Source organism: Canis aureus, chromosome 5 (genome assembly GCF_053574225.1).
Source record: "Canis aureus isolate CA01 chromosome 5, VMU_Caureus_v.1.0, whole genome shotgun sequence".
NCBI classification, from domain to species: Eukaryota; Metazoa; Chordata; class Mammalia; order Carnivora; family Canidae; genus Canis; species Canis aureus.
In genome coordinates, this window is record NC_135615.1 from 60,915,420 (window position 1) to 60,927,886 (window position 12,467).

The following is a 12,467-nucleotide window of genomic DNA, read 5'->3' on the forward strand; positions in this document are numbered from 1 at the left end:
TTAAAGAACTGAGAGCATTCAGCTTATAAGTCCATGAGCTGGTAATTCACTTTATCATAAGCATCACAACTTCTTGCTTATAGTAAATTACAAGCCCTTAATAAGCTATTTAAATATTAGTGAGAAGCTGAATATTGTTTTTCCAAATCATTGAGGTAAATTTATGGTATGGTGAAATGAAGTTACATTACATTCCCAAGAAGGGAGAGAAAAAAAATCTGATGAGAATTTACCCTTTCTGTGTTAATTCTAACATGTTTTATGTGTGGGCTTAAATCTAAATGTATTATTACATTTAAGCATACAGTAATGAAGTTTGACCCCAGGAATGAGATGTACAGGGAGAAACTGGGATCGTGGTCTCTAGATGTTCTGGGGAAAAGTCAACTATCGGGAACCTGAGATTTGATCTTACTCTCAGTCTAGTACCATGTCATTTATGCACAACACTAACCAAGCACTGATGCATCACATTAGGACTTAGGATTCCATGGATGTGTTTGAAATTGATTTACCCCTTTAGAATCATGAGATGTCAGAGCTTAAAGCAATCTCACAGATAATTTTCATTGTTGTGAAATTGGGGCTCAGTGAGAGTGAGTGATTTGCTCAAGTTCACACTGCAAGTTACCATCTGGGTTAGGAATCCAGGTCAGCTAATACTTTGGGAGCAATGCCTGTAAGCCTTGTCCAACTCCAACGTCAGCCTTTTCCTAGGGGTTAAAATGGGATCAATTCTTTCACCCATTAACTCTGGGCTCTGATCATTCTCTCCCACCTAATAGCATCTTCATGGGCCCATCAATATTAATGGGAGGTGAATGTATGGAATTTGCTAGAGCTCATAAATGCAATGGGGGCTGTACTTTATGCACAGAATGATATGCAATTTGAATTATTTGGAGATTTATTTAAATTTGACCCTTGCGTTCTTTAATCTGTAGTCTTTTGGCAAAGCAGTGAGTTTGCAGCTGAGAACAATCAGTGACTGGTCTGTGGCACAGGACATACATCATTGACCATGAGATATATTGGCAGTGTGACTCAGTGCTGCCACCCAAGGAGACCTGCTCAAGGCTCAGGTCTCACAACCTTCCCAACCAGCCCTACTCCCTACCATTCTCTTTGGGGCTCCTTACTTTCAGATCAAACTGGAGGCCTTCCTTTTGCTTCTCTTGCCTTTTCCTTGCTGCCTTGCTCTACGGGTCTTGCCTTGATCATCCTATTCTCATTTTCTTCAATGTCTTTTCCCCTAAACATGCATATATTCAAATCCTACCCACCTGTTCCCATCCAAACTCAAGTAATTGTGCCATGGTTATATAATATATTAATGCCTTTGATGAAATACAGTTTTTTTTTTTTTACAGCTTTTGTGTGGGTTGCTTCTGATCCACTTTGCTATGCCCTTTAGCATCTGCCATAGTACTTTATACAAAGGTATTCTTCATTATATTTAAGTTGGATGAATGAATGAAAGAATGAATGAATGATTAAAGAAATGACTGAACAGAAATGCAATTCTTTCTAGAGTCTTTCACCAAATCAAGGACCACAGAAATTGAAGTTTTGTACTTTCGAGGTTTAAAAAATGTTCTTACTGTTCTGTTACAAAGCATCCCAAGACTTAGTGTCTTAAAATGTGAAGTTATTATTTTTCTTGGTTCTGTGAGCTGAATTATGAATTAGTCCAGATAGATTTTTTTTTCTTTTTTTTTTTAATTTTTATTTTATTTATTTATAATAGTCATACAGAGGGAGAGAGAGAGAGAGAGAGGCAGAGACATAGGCAGGGGGAGAAACAGGCTCCATGCACCGGGAGCCCGACGTGGGATTCGATCCCGGGTCTCCAGGATCGCGCCCTGGGCCAAAGGCAGATGCCAAACCGCTGCGCCACCCAGGGATCCCCGAGATAGATTTTTTTTAAAACTTGAGGTCTCTCATACACTTTGAGTCATATGGAAGCTATGGCTACAGTCATCTGAAGGCTCAACTGGGCTGGATGTTCACGAGAGCACACTCATATGGCTGGCAGTTGATGCCAACTATTGGACCACTTACACTTGTTGACTAGACTGAATCACCCATATTTAGCCTCTCCATGTAGCCTGGGCTTCTCACAGCATGATAACTGGGTTCCCAAGACAGTAGCCGAAGAGTGAGTATTCAAGACTGCTGGGAGGAAGCCACAAGGTTTCCTATGACCTTGTCTCAGAAGCTCTAGAATGTTAGTTCCACTATACTTTGTTGGTCAAGCAGGTCACTAAGGCCAGCCCAATTTTAAGGAGAGGGAGTAGCGTATGTGTCCAAAAAGGGAAGGTGTTAGCAGTGTCCATCTCTGGAGACTATCTAGATGTCAAGCAAATATATTTTCCTGGAGAGCAACCTACCTCTGTAAGCCCCTTCCTTCATCAGTTTAGCTGCTGCACTGCTGAACACTGGGGATGGCTTTAATATAGGAAATATTTTGAGAAGGTAGGTAGCAAGAAAAAGGAGAATGAGAAGGAGTCAGTAGTTTGAGATAACAGTTAAGGAATTAGGCCTGAGAGAGATAATACAGGGTATAAAATGAGGATATTAGGGAGAGGGTGTGGGAGGGTGAGTGAAAAAAACTGCCTCCTTGCTTAATTTGCTCAGTGTATGTTAGGGGTGGGTTGGAGAAAAAAGCAAGTACAGTTGATAAAGGTATTACAGAATGTATTTGCTGTTTTAATCACATATAATTATAATGGAGATTATTTTAAAAGATGAAAAAAGCACCCATAATCCCACCAACTGGTTATAATTATGTTCATTTTTCTTTCCAGTCTTAATTCATCCTAGGTATATCTTACATCTCTGCTATAGTCCTGCTTTAGGCATAGGTTCTCTTAATTTTCACCCAGACTCATTTTATAAATGCTTCTCCATGTTAGATGTCTTCATAGCATTGCTTTAGAGGCTGCATCTCATTCTGGCTGATGGAAATTTGTTATGAGCTAGTGAACTGAACATGATTAGCAAGGGTGACTCAGGTCTTCTGTGGTCCTGTCATCCACTGGTGAATGGGTAATGGGTAAGGCTCTGGGGAAGTTGAACTTGGCTCTTCCACACTTTGGGGGACTGTCCCTGTCTTGGTTTTCTGCCACAAGAATCTGCTTACTTCTTTTCCTTTTTTTTTTTTTTAATTTTTATTTATTTATTTATTTATTTATTTATTTATTTATTTATTTATTTATTTATTTATGATAGAGAGAGAGAGAGAGAGAGAGAGAGGCAGAGGGAGAAGCAGGCTCCATGCACCGGGAGCCCGATGTGGGATTTGATCCCGGGTCTCCAGGATCGCGCCCTGGGCCAAAGGCAAGCGCTAAACCGCTGCGCCACCCAGGGATCCCTGCTTACTTCTTTTCCTGATACTGTTCCAGGTTTGGCACATTCTGGAGGTGGAGGGCATCCCCCTATAGCTGCAATGCCCTCTACTTTCTGCCTGGTTAGATCCTACTTCACATCATTCTGTGTCCTCCTTGAAGCCTTCCTTGGCCTTTTTTACCCATACTCAAATTTCTGACACCTGAAAACATTTACTGTTTGCTTATAGTGACATTCTCTTATAGGGCAGCATGATGTCATAAACAGACCCTGGACTAGAAATCAAGATACTTCAACTCATGTACCATTGCTAACCACCTGCGTGACCTTGGCTAAGTGTTTACACTCTTTGGGCTTTAGCTTCTCCAATTTTAAAATGAGGAGCTGATCTCCACTGTTCCTTCTCCTATAATTTTACGATCTGAGTCTTTTAACCTTTCAGGTCACTCTGCACACTCTAGAGACTACGGAAAGTTGGTCAATTCATAATCATTCTCCCCAAAGACTCTGAGTCTTTGTGCTCCTAAGACATCATCTGACAATGCTGAAATGTGTATTATTATTATTGAAAATATGCCAATCCATGTTTTCAATAATAATCTGCCTTCTGCCCTATGCTCTGCTTATCTGCTTCTTTTCATCCAATAAGTAGACTTCAGACCTTGTTCTCTCTTTTTGGTTGAAGCTCTGAGTCTTTGATTATGATAATGTATAACACATGGAAACATACTTTCTGAAGGCCATACTTAAAACACTCTATTAATGTGACATGCCACATATGAATCCCAATAGAATGCCCATAAACCAGTTTGATTCTCCTTTGATGAGGCAGAGATGTAAAGCAATAACTACTCCTCTCAGAGGGAGAAGTGATTAGCTGGAGGGCAGTTGATTCTCTGCTATCTCTATCACCAGAGAATGAAGGCCCATTGTAAGGGCAAGCAGTCTGTCCTGGAAGTCCTTGTTTGTTCAACTCAAAATTGCTGAAGATTTGGTTGTGTTAAAAAAAATAAGATTATAAAAACAGTGTTGAGAGTTGAAGGAGACAGATACAGCTTGGCTTAAAATCAGAAAAAGCCAGGGTTTTCTAAGGTAGTTTTTATATCCTAAAATGTGATGTCCTCTGGAGAAGCTACCATTCTGATTAGCCAGTGGTAGCAAATGATAGGATCTCAATTATCCACTCAGAAGCCCAACCCACAGTTAAGACTTACTTCTACCACATTCTCTCATCCTTCCACCCAAGGCATACACACCTTACACTTCTCTGCCTCTGGGCTTTTCCTTACTCTCTTCCTTGTGCTTGGGATACATTGGCCCATATCACCCCTATTAACGTTTTTTTTTCATTGTTTGGGACAAAAAGGAGTTCAAATGATGCCTCTACTTTGGAATCTGAATTAGCTTTTCTACTTTTAGGTCAAATTGCTTAGCTTCTCTTAGTCTCAATTTTCTCATTTGTAAAATGGAGCTAATAATACATCCTGCAGGGCTGTTATAAAGATAATGGGAGATGGCAGAAGGGTTGCAGCACTGAACACAGTGCTTCACATATAGCAGGGACTCAATGAGTAGCATTAACCATTAGTGCCCTTACGTGTACCTTTTTTTGGCAGTAACACGGTGCTATATGTATATAGACATAGAATCTTATCCCACTACTAAATAGGAAAATTCGTGAAGATAGGAATTATTTGACACTTCCATTTATTACTTTTATTGCCAAGCAGAGAGCTTTGAACACAGTAGATTCTTAATATGTTTTGTTCAGATGAATTAACTATGTCATTTTACCTACCTTTTTCTCTTGATAATACCAAACAAAGACAAGAGAAAGTTGACATTAAAAAATAGAAGAAATTATTTCTTCTACATTTTTAAGACACATTATATAGAGTTCAGCTTTGGGGTCTTTCCACTAAAACTGTAAATTCCTGGGAGTGGGAAGGGGATTGAAACCATGACCTTTTATGTGTGCTTTTGTTATTTAGCGCTCTGCAGGGCACTTGCTGAATGTTTAAGTGTGTTGCTATTCATGATAAAAGCTTGAAGAGTGACAGATCAGGGAGCAGAAAGACAACTTGGTAATGGTTTTCATCTGAGGCAAATACAGGAGAAAGGCTGCTCAAGGGTTATAATTGTCCTAACTACTCTAGCCTTGCTCTGGAATCCTACTCTCTCACAAATGCAACTCTGGAGTTTCTGGGTTTCATTTTCCTGTAAGGGGAGGCCTGGTAATTGGGCAGCCCCTCTCCTGGCATGTCAGAATAAGGTCCTTGTGGCAAGAATTATATGCATTCTTCTTAGGAGTGTTCAGGGTTGTAAAGAAGCTATTATCCAAACTGACTTTGGGTTCCGTGTTAGTGACCCTAGCAAGTGAAATAAATCTCTGAGCTCAACAGAAGCAGTGTCTCACAGTGGTTAAGAGCATAGACCCTAGAGCCAGATTCTCTGGGCTTGCATCCAGGTCCTTCCTTTCCTTGCTTGTGCAAGAACAAATTCAATTTCATCAAGTCTCAGTTTCCCCATCTGTCAGATGGGGATGTGATAATAAGCATGTCTATCTCATAAGATTGTTAGGAGGATCAAAGGTGTTAATGTGCATAAATTACCTGGAACTGTGCCTAGAACATAGTAAGTGCTTTGGAAGTGTTGGCTATTGTTATTTTTGAGCTATAAGGGCTGTTCTCTCAAATTATATGAAAAGCTGTGAATCATGTGCTTCTTTTGTGCCTGAGCTTGGCTGTTCCTCATCCGTATGCAATGAGGTGAAAGTGGAGGTGGAAAGGGGAAATTTCTGCAGTAGTACAGGCAGGAACAAAGTGAGCCGCGGCAGCAAGGATGGAACAGAGAGGACAGATTTGGAGATACATAGGAGGAGCCATGGAAGTTACATGTGCAGCTGAGGAGAAGGGAGGATCCAGGAGTGGCTCTCAGATGACTGAGACACAAGATCTGTGGGTGGTGATGCCATTAGTGAAATAGGAGACAATAGGAAGAAGGATTTATATACGGAGGTCAGGTTTGAGAAGCCAGCAAAATATAGGGATAGTAGGTGAAAATGCCCAAAAGTGCTGCAAAATATGACTCTAGTACTTGGTAGAGAGATCCAAATAGAGCTGTAGTTTTAGAAGTCACAAATGCTTGCAGTGAAGGCCATGAGAACCAGTAAGATTCTTCAAACAACTTTCAGCCAAGTGCCTGGTGTTTAGACTAGGGTGAATAGTAAATATTTCAGGCTTTGAAGCCATATGATCTCTGTTGCAAGAATTCACCTTTGGTATCTTGGCTCAAAAGAAGCCATAGACAATACATAAACAAATGGTATAGCTGTGTTCCCATACTTTATTTATAAAAATCAACGGGCCATAGTTTGCCCACCCCTGCTCCAGACTTGTATCTTACATATAGTAGGTATACAATAAGCTTTTGTTGGATTAGTCTGCTAGCAAGTGACATAAATTAGAGATAAGCCGTTGAGTTGCAAGGTATACAGTTGGAAGCCTTTTCTGAACCAAGTCCTAGGCCCTCAGCCATGTATGATAGATTAGACTGGTAAATTATAGAGTGATGAGAGACCCATTTGATGTTAGACCCCTTGAGGGCCAGGGCTGGTAGGTACAGCAAGGGGCCTTGCTTTCCAGAGAGAGCGTTCTTAGAGCTCTCATAATCCGGGATGGCTTCCTTGTCAGGTCTGGGAAATTGACTGCGAATGTGTTAAATAATTAAGAAACTGCCTATAGGTATTTGTAGCTTCTAGTGCAAAGAATTGGCAATAGGAGGAAATAGGAGAAAATCAAACAGTAGATGAAGATTTGAAGCTATGAGACAGAGTAGGAATTTTGGATGCAGGGAGCTAGTCATAGAAAACTAAGAGGGGGAGATAGAGAGAGAAAGAGAGAGAAAGATACCCCAGCCCTTCCCTTCAAATAGCAGGGAGATATAATAGATGATGAATGGTAGTTAAAATAGTTAACACCAGAGCTAAGGGATATGGCTACTAACTACTGAGCCATCCGGAGGGTGTTTCCTCTCCTTTGTGTGTTGTACTTTTGGCTGGTGGATCAAGCCTCCAAAGTCCATCCTTTGCCATTGGAGACTGAAGCTGTACAGCTCAATTCCCTGCCCAGCTTCCGGAGACAATTTTGGGGTCTTGGATGCCAAAGAAGGGGAGAAAATCTAGAAAATCTATTTGACTCAGGTTGTGAATGGCTCCTTTGTGTGTTTCCAAAGAGAATGTGTGAGAGCGTGATACAGCTCACAGTTTATTGGGTGTCTGTGCAACTCTCAGAAACAGGTTGCTGTCCATGGCTGCAGTGCTGGCAGCAGCTGTGTGCCAAAATTGGTATATGTATACATGTATGTGTGACACATATGCATATGTATATATTTGGAGAGGGGAGAAGGGAGAGAGACAAGTATTTTTAAATGTTTGAACCAGCTGCTAATTGAAGGGTCCCACACTGTCCAACTCTGTCCCACCTCTGGTTTAAGGCAGTGAGAATTCAAATACAGATGAGTGAGTGTAAGAGAGCAAGCAATTCTGCATTTGCTTCCTGGATTTGGTAAGGGATCAAAAGGAATACCAGACTTTAAAACTCGAGATATTTTTTAAAGATTAAGATTTTAAACTCTGTATTTCTGGGCCTTCTTTCCAACAGGGCCATGCCCTCCTGAACCGGGCAGGGTAGCTGACACCACTTCAACCTCTGCCCACACTCTCCAGTCTGCACGGGCCTGATTGGTCTGCTTCTCCCGTTGGTGGCACCTGCTTGCCTTAAGGCTTTGTATTAGTCCCTTGGCTTCCATGCTCAAGTTCATCTTCCCCACTTTGCCACCAAACAGTCATTTCTAGAACTCAGCTTAAGCAGACCACATCTTGCTTTTAGGGCTCCCCAGTCCCTAAGGCAAAGCCAGAGCTCATTGCCTGGTTTACAGGGCTCTTCCACCTACCACAGCCTTCTTCTCTTTCAGCTCTCAGCACTTGCCACCACATTCTCTACAACCTGATGACACTTAACCATCTGACTCTTCTAAGAAGTGCCCCACTAGCTCATCAGGCCATTACATGGGCTTTTCCCACCAACTTAAACTCCTGGTGGGTTTCTACTTATGTTTCATGACTCAGCTTATTTGCTATCTCCCATATGAATACTTGCTTTATCTCTACCCCCTCTCCCTGTTCCCACAGTACTCTGCTGATGCTCCTTTAGTGTGCTACTTATTACATTGTATTATAATGGTCTGAGCATGGGTTTTGGGTTATATATAGATTTGAGTCTTAGCTTTTTAGCTTTCTAGCTGTGTGGCTTTTGACAAGTTATGTTAACTTGTTTGGGCCTCAGTCTTATGATCTGCAAAATGTGGCTGTTCAGACCCATCATAGGGTTGTTGGAAGGTATGTGTGTCAAAGGGCTTGCTCAGCACAGTGCCTCATGCACAGTAAGTATTCAATAAATGTAAGCTTTTCTTCTTTATCTTCTCCACTTGATCTTGGGTTTTTATAGAGATCAGGGTCATGTCTTGAATATCTTGGTAACCCAAGTTCTTAGCTCTGTGTCTAGTGTATGGCTGGTTCCAATTTTGTTATCTTGCTATGGATGAAAACACAACCCAGTGAATAGTAGGAAATCAGTGCCTGTTTGGTTGAATGATGTGGTTGTTTGGATTATTGATCCCACGTTTCTATTCCCTCACAGTAGATAACCATACACTTGTCATGGCCTCATTAAATTCCCCATTTCTTGACTTTTAAATTATCCACATAACCACATAACCTCCCTGTGCTTCTTCCATTGCCATAAAGAAGACATGCACTGGAGGCTGGTCCCACAAGAAGGAAGACTACATAAAGCAGACCTGAATCTAACACTTGGCCTGGAGTCAAACCTAGTTGAGCCCAGTCAAGATCAAGCAAACTCTGGCCAATCTCCAGTCAATTAAGTGATGTGGTGGTCCCTTACACAGGAAAGGCTGAGTTACACATGCTTTTAGTTTGAGGAAAAGAACTGATTGATACCACCAAGTTTTTGCAGACTGCCTTTAAAGACTAATCATATAAACATTAAACGATAGCAAACAATACATGCTAGGGAAAATTGAAAGGGTGGCATTGCTAAAATATGGGAGTGGGATTGATGAAAAAAAATGTGTTGAAATTCAAGTCATAAGAGCCCCTGTTTGAATTCTATTTCCAGATCTGAAAGATATGAAGTCCTCCAATACCTGGAGTGATGATCAGTCCTCTTCTGATTGTTGTTCCATACATGGATTTTTAGGATCTCCACTGGGAAAGATGTCCAGAGTATATCTAGCCCAGTCTCTTGTCCCCTGAACAAATGTATTCCATGGCATCCCTGACAGATGCTGATCCAAATTTAATAACTTACCTGCTGTATGATCATGAACAAGTGCAAAGACTATGGGAATTTTGGAGTCAGACAGACTTGGTTCAGAATCTTGGCTCTGTGACCTTGGATCTCTCACCTCCACTACAAAATAGAGAGAATGAGAATGCCTCCCTCATAGAGCTATTGGGAGAGTTAACTGGACAACAAAATGGCACAACCTGCACAGCATCGTTCACCAAATGTGATGTCTCCCTTCCTGCTTTGGTGCAACGCAGAGTGCATCACCCTTCTGCTGTATGAAAGCTCTTCTGACGTCTCTATAAAGGGGGAGGGGAAAACCATACTGAGCTACAGTGGTCCCCCTCCTCCAGTCCATATGCTGACTGAGCTGGCCTGAATTAGCTGTCTCCTTCCCAGCTAACTTGATGGGACAATTCAATTTGAAGCTGTCAGTTGTCAGCAAGTTTAAATATCCTAGGACCAAGAAAACATCAGAGGCAATTATTGACCATTTTATCAACTTATCAGAGAGATTTTTTTTAATTTAAAGATTTTATTTATTTGCTCATGAGACACACACACACACACACACACACACACACACACACACACACAGGCAGAGACACAGACAGAGGGAGAAGCAGGCTCCATGCAGGGATCCCGACATGGAACTCGATCCCGGGTCTCCAAGATCACGCCCTGGACTGAAGGTGGCACTAAACTGCTGAGCCACCTGGGCTGCCCTATCAGAGAGTTTTGCACAAATCGTGGTCCATAAAATTCAGGGTTCCCTTCAGTCTCCCACAAGCAGAGTTTCAGTGTAACTTAAAATGGAAATTGCCTATAGTCCCATAAGGTAGGATCTAGAAGAGCAGAGATGGATTAGTGTGAGCTGAGATGATGCAGAAAGTGGAGTGGGGGTTGTTCAAATAACAGAGAGACATTTTTAAGTAAGGTGGTCAGTGAACCAGTGGAGAGAAGAGTGGATAAGAAAGAGGAACACTGTGAATAACGTGGAGTTTGAACTTGGTAGGCAGTAGGGAACCACTGGAAGTTTTTGAGCACAAAAAGGACATGGTCAGAGCTTTGCTTCACGTAGATAACTCTGGCAAGAAGGTGAGAATGGCTTGCTTTGATAGGGAGCAGAACAACTACAGGTGAAAGAACACTTAGGAGTCCATTGCAATTGTCTGGACAGGAGGTGGTAAAGGTTGTGCTTGGGTCCTGGAAAATATAAAACATATTACGGTGCAAAATCCACAGGACTTATTGACTGACCAGGGAAGAATGACTCAGGTTTTAAGCCTGGGAAAAGTGTCTAGGTTACCTAATTTAACATACAGGATGTGAAGCATGTATCTATCGTCACCAGGCTTTTCTCATTTATTCTTAATGCATGTGTATATGCATTTATAGTTCCGTGTACATCTTGAGCAGTATAAAATGAATCAGTAGCCTAATATCTTACACACACATATGCAAACTCACTCACTCACTCACTCTCTCTCTCTATTGCGTTTCAATCTTAATTCACTTTAATTGTATGTAATTATATGAATGTTGTACCATAAGGGTATGAGGCTTTCTGATTTCATCTGAGAAATTAGTTTCCATACTGACAATGTAGGGATTATAGTCAAGGATCCTGAAAGTATCTAAGCGAGTCCTAGTGATCATAGTAGCTGTAATTGACTAAGTATTAATATGCCAATGTTTTTCACACATCATCTCATTTGTCCTCATAACAGTTTGTGAGATGGACACTATTTTTTTTGAAGACTTATTTATTTTGGAAAGAGAGAGAGAGTGCACGAGCAGGAGAGACAGAAGGAGAGGGAGAGAGAATCTCAAGCCTGATGCAGGGCTTGATCTCATGGCCCTGAGATCATGACCTGAGCCAAAACCAAGAGTCAGACGCTCAACTGACTGAGCCACCCAGGTGCCCTGAGATGGACACTATTAAGGATTTCCCCAAGTGAGTCCTGACTCCATCTTCTCTTGCTTTCCATGGTAAAGACTGGCCTCCCTTGCAACAGGTAAAGACTGGCCTCCCTAGGCTGCATAATCCATGTCTAGACAACAGGAATGTAGATAGGATCTGCTTAGAGAGTTCTAGGTCAGACATTGGCTTGCTGATAGAAGGTAGCAGCATAAGAGGAAACAGCTGGCACTTCCTCTATTCCCTCCTTTCTGGCTTGACCATGCTGGATGTGAGGCTTAAAGCTGAGACAGCAACTTATAACCAACCACAGATGACACACATGAAGATGAAAAGCCAGTGACTCAAGATATCAGAGCAGCAGCCAGAAGGAGTGTGTGACCTCAGCGATATCACTGAGCCACCGAATCAGCCTTGGAAACACTATGTCCAGGTTTATTGATAAGTGAGACAGTAAATATTTGCCATGTTTAAGCCACCATTGGTTGATTTTTCTGTCACTTGCAGGTAAATGTCTCTATATTTCAGTTATTTACTTGAGGCCAAGCCAGGAAATAGTGGAACTGGGATTCAAATTCAGATCTTTCTGACTCCAAAGTGATGCTATTGGCTTCTGTACTTTCTCCATTCAGATCACTCATACAGAACATTTGTGAAAGGCTTTATTTTGCTATATGTAATGGATACATCTGTTGTTCTTCTCATGATCTTCCTTTCTTGCTTTTTCCTCCATGGTTTTGCATTCATATGTCTCCTAGGTATCAGTCACCAAAGCAAGTCATAGGAAATAAGTGATTATGATTAAGTCCCTGACTACAAGTTGTTCATGA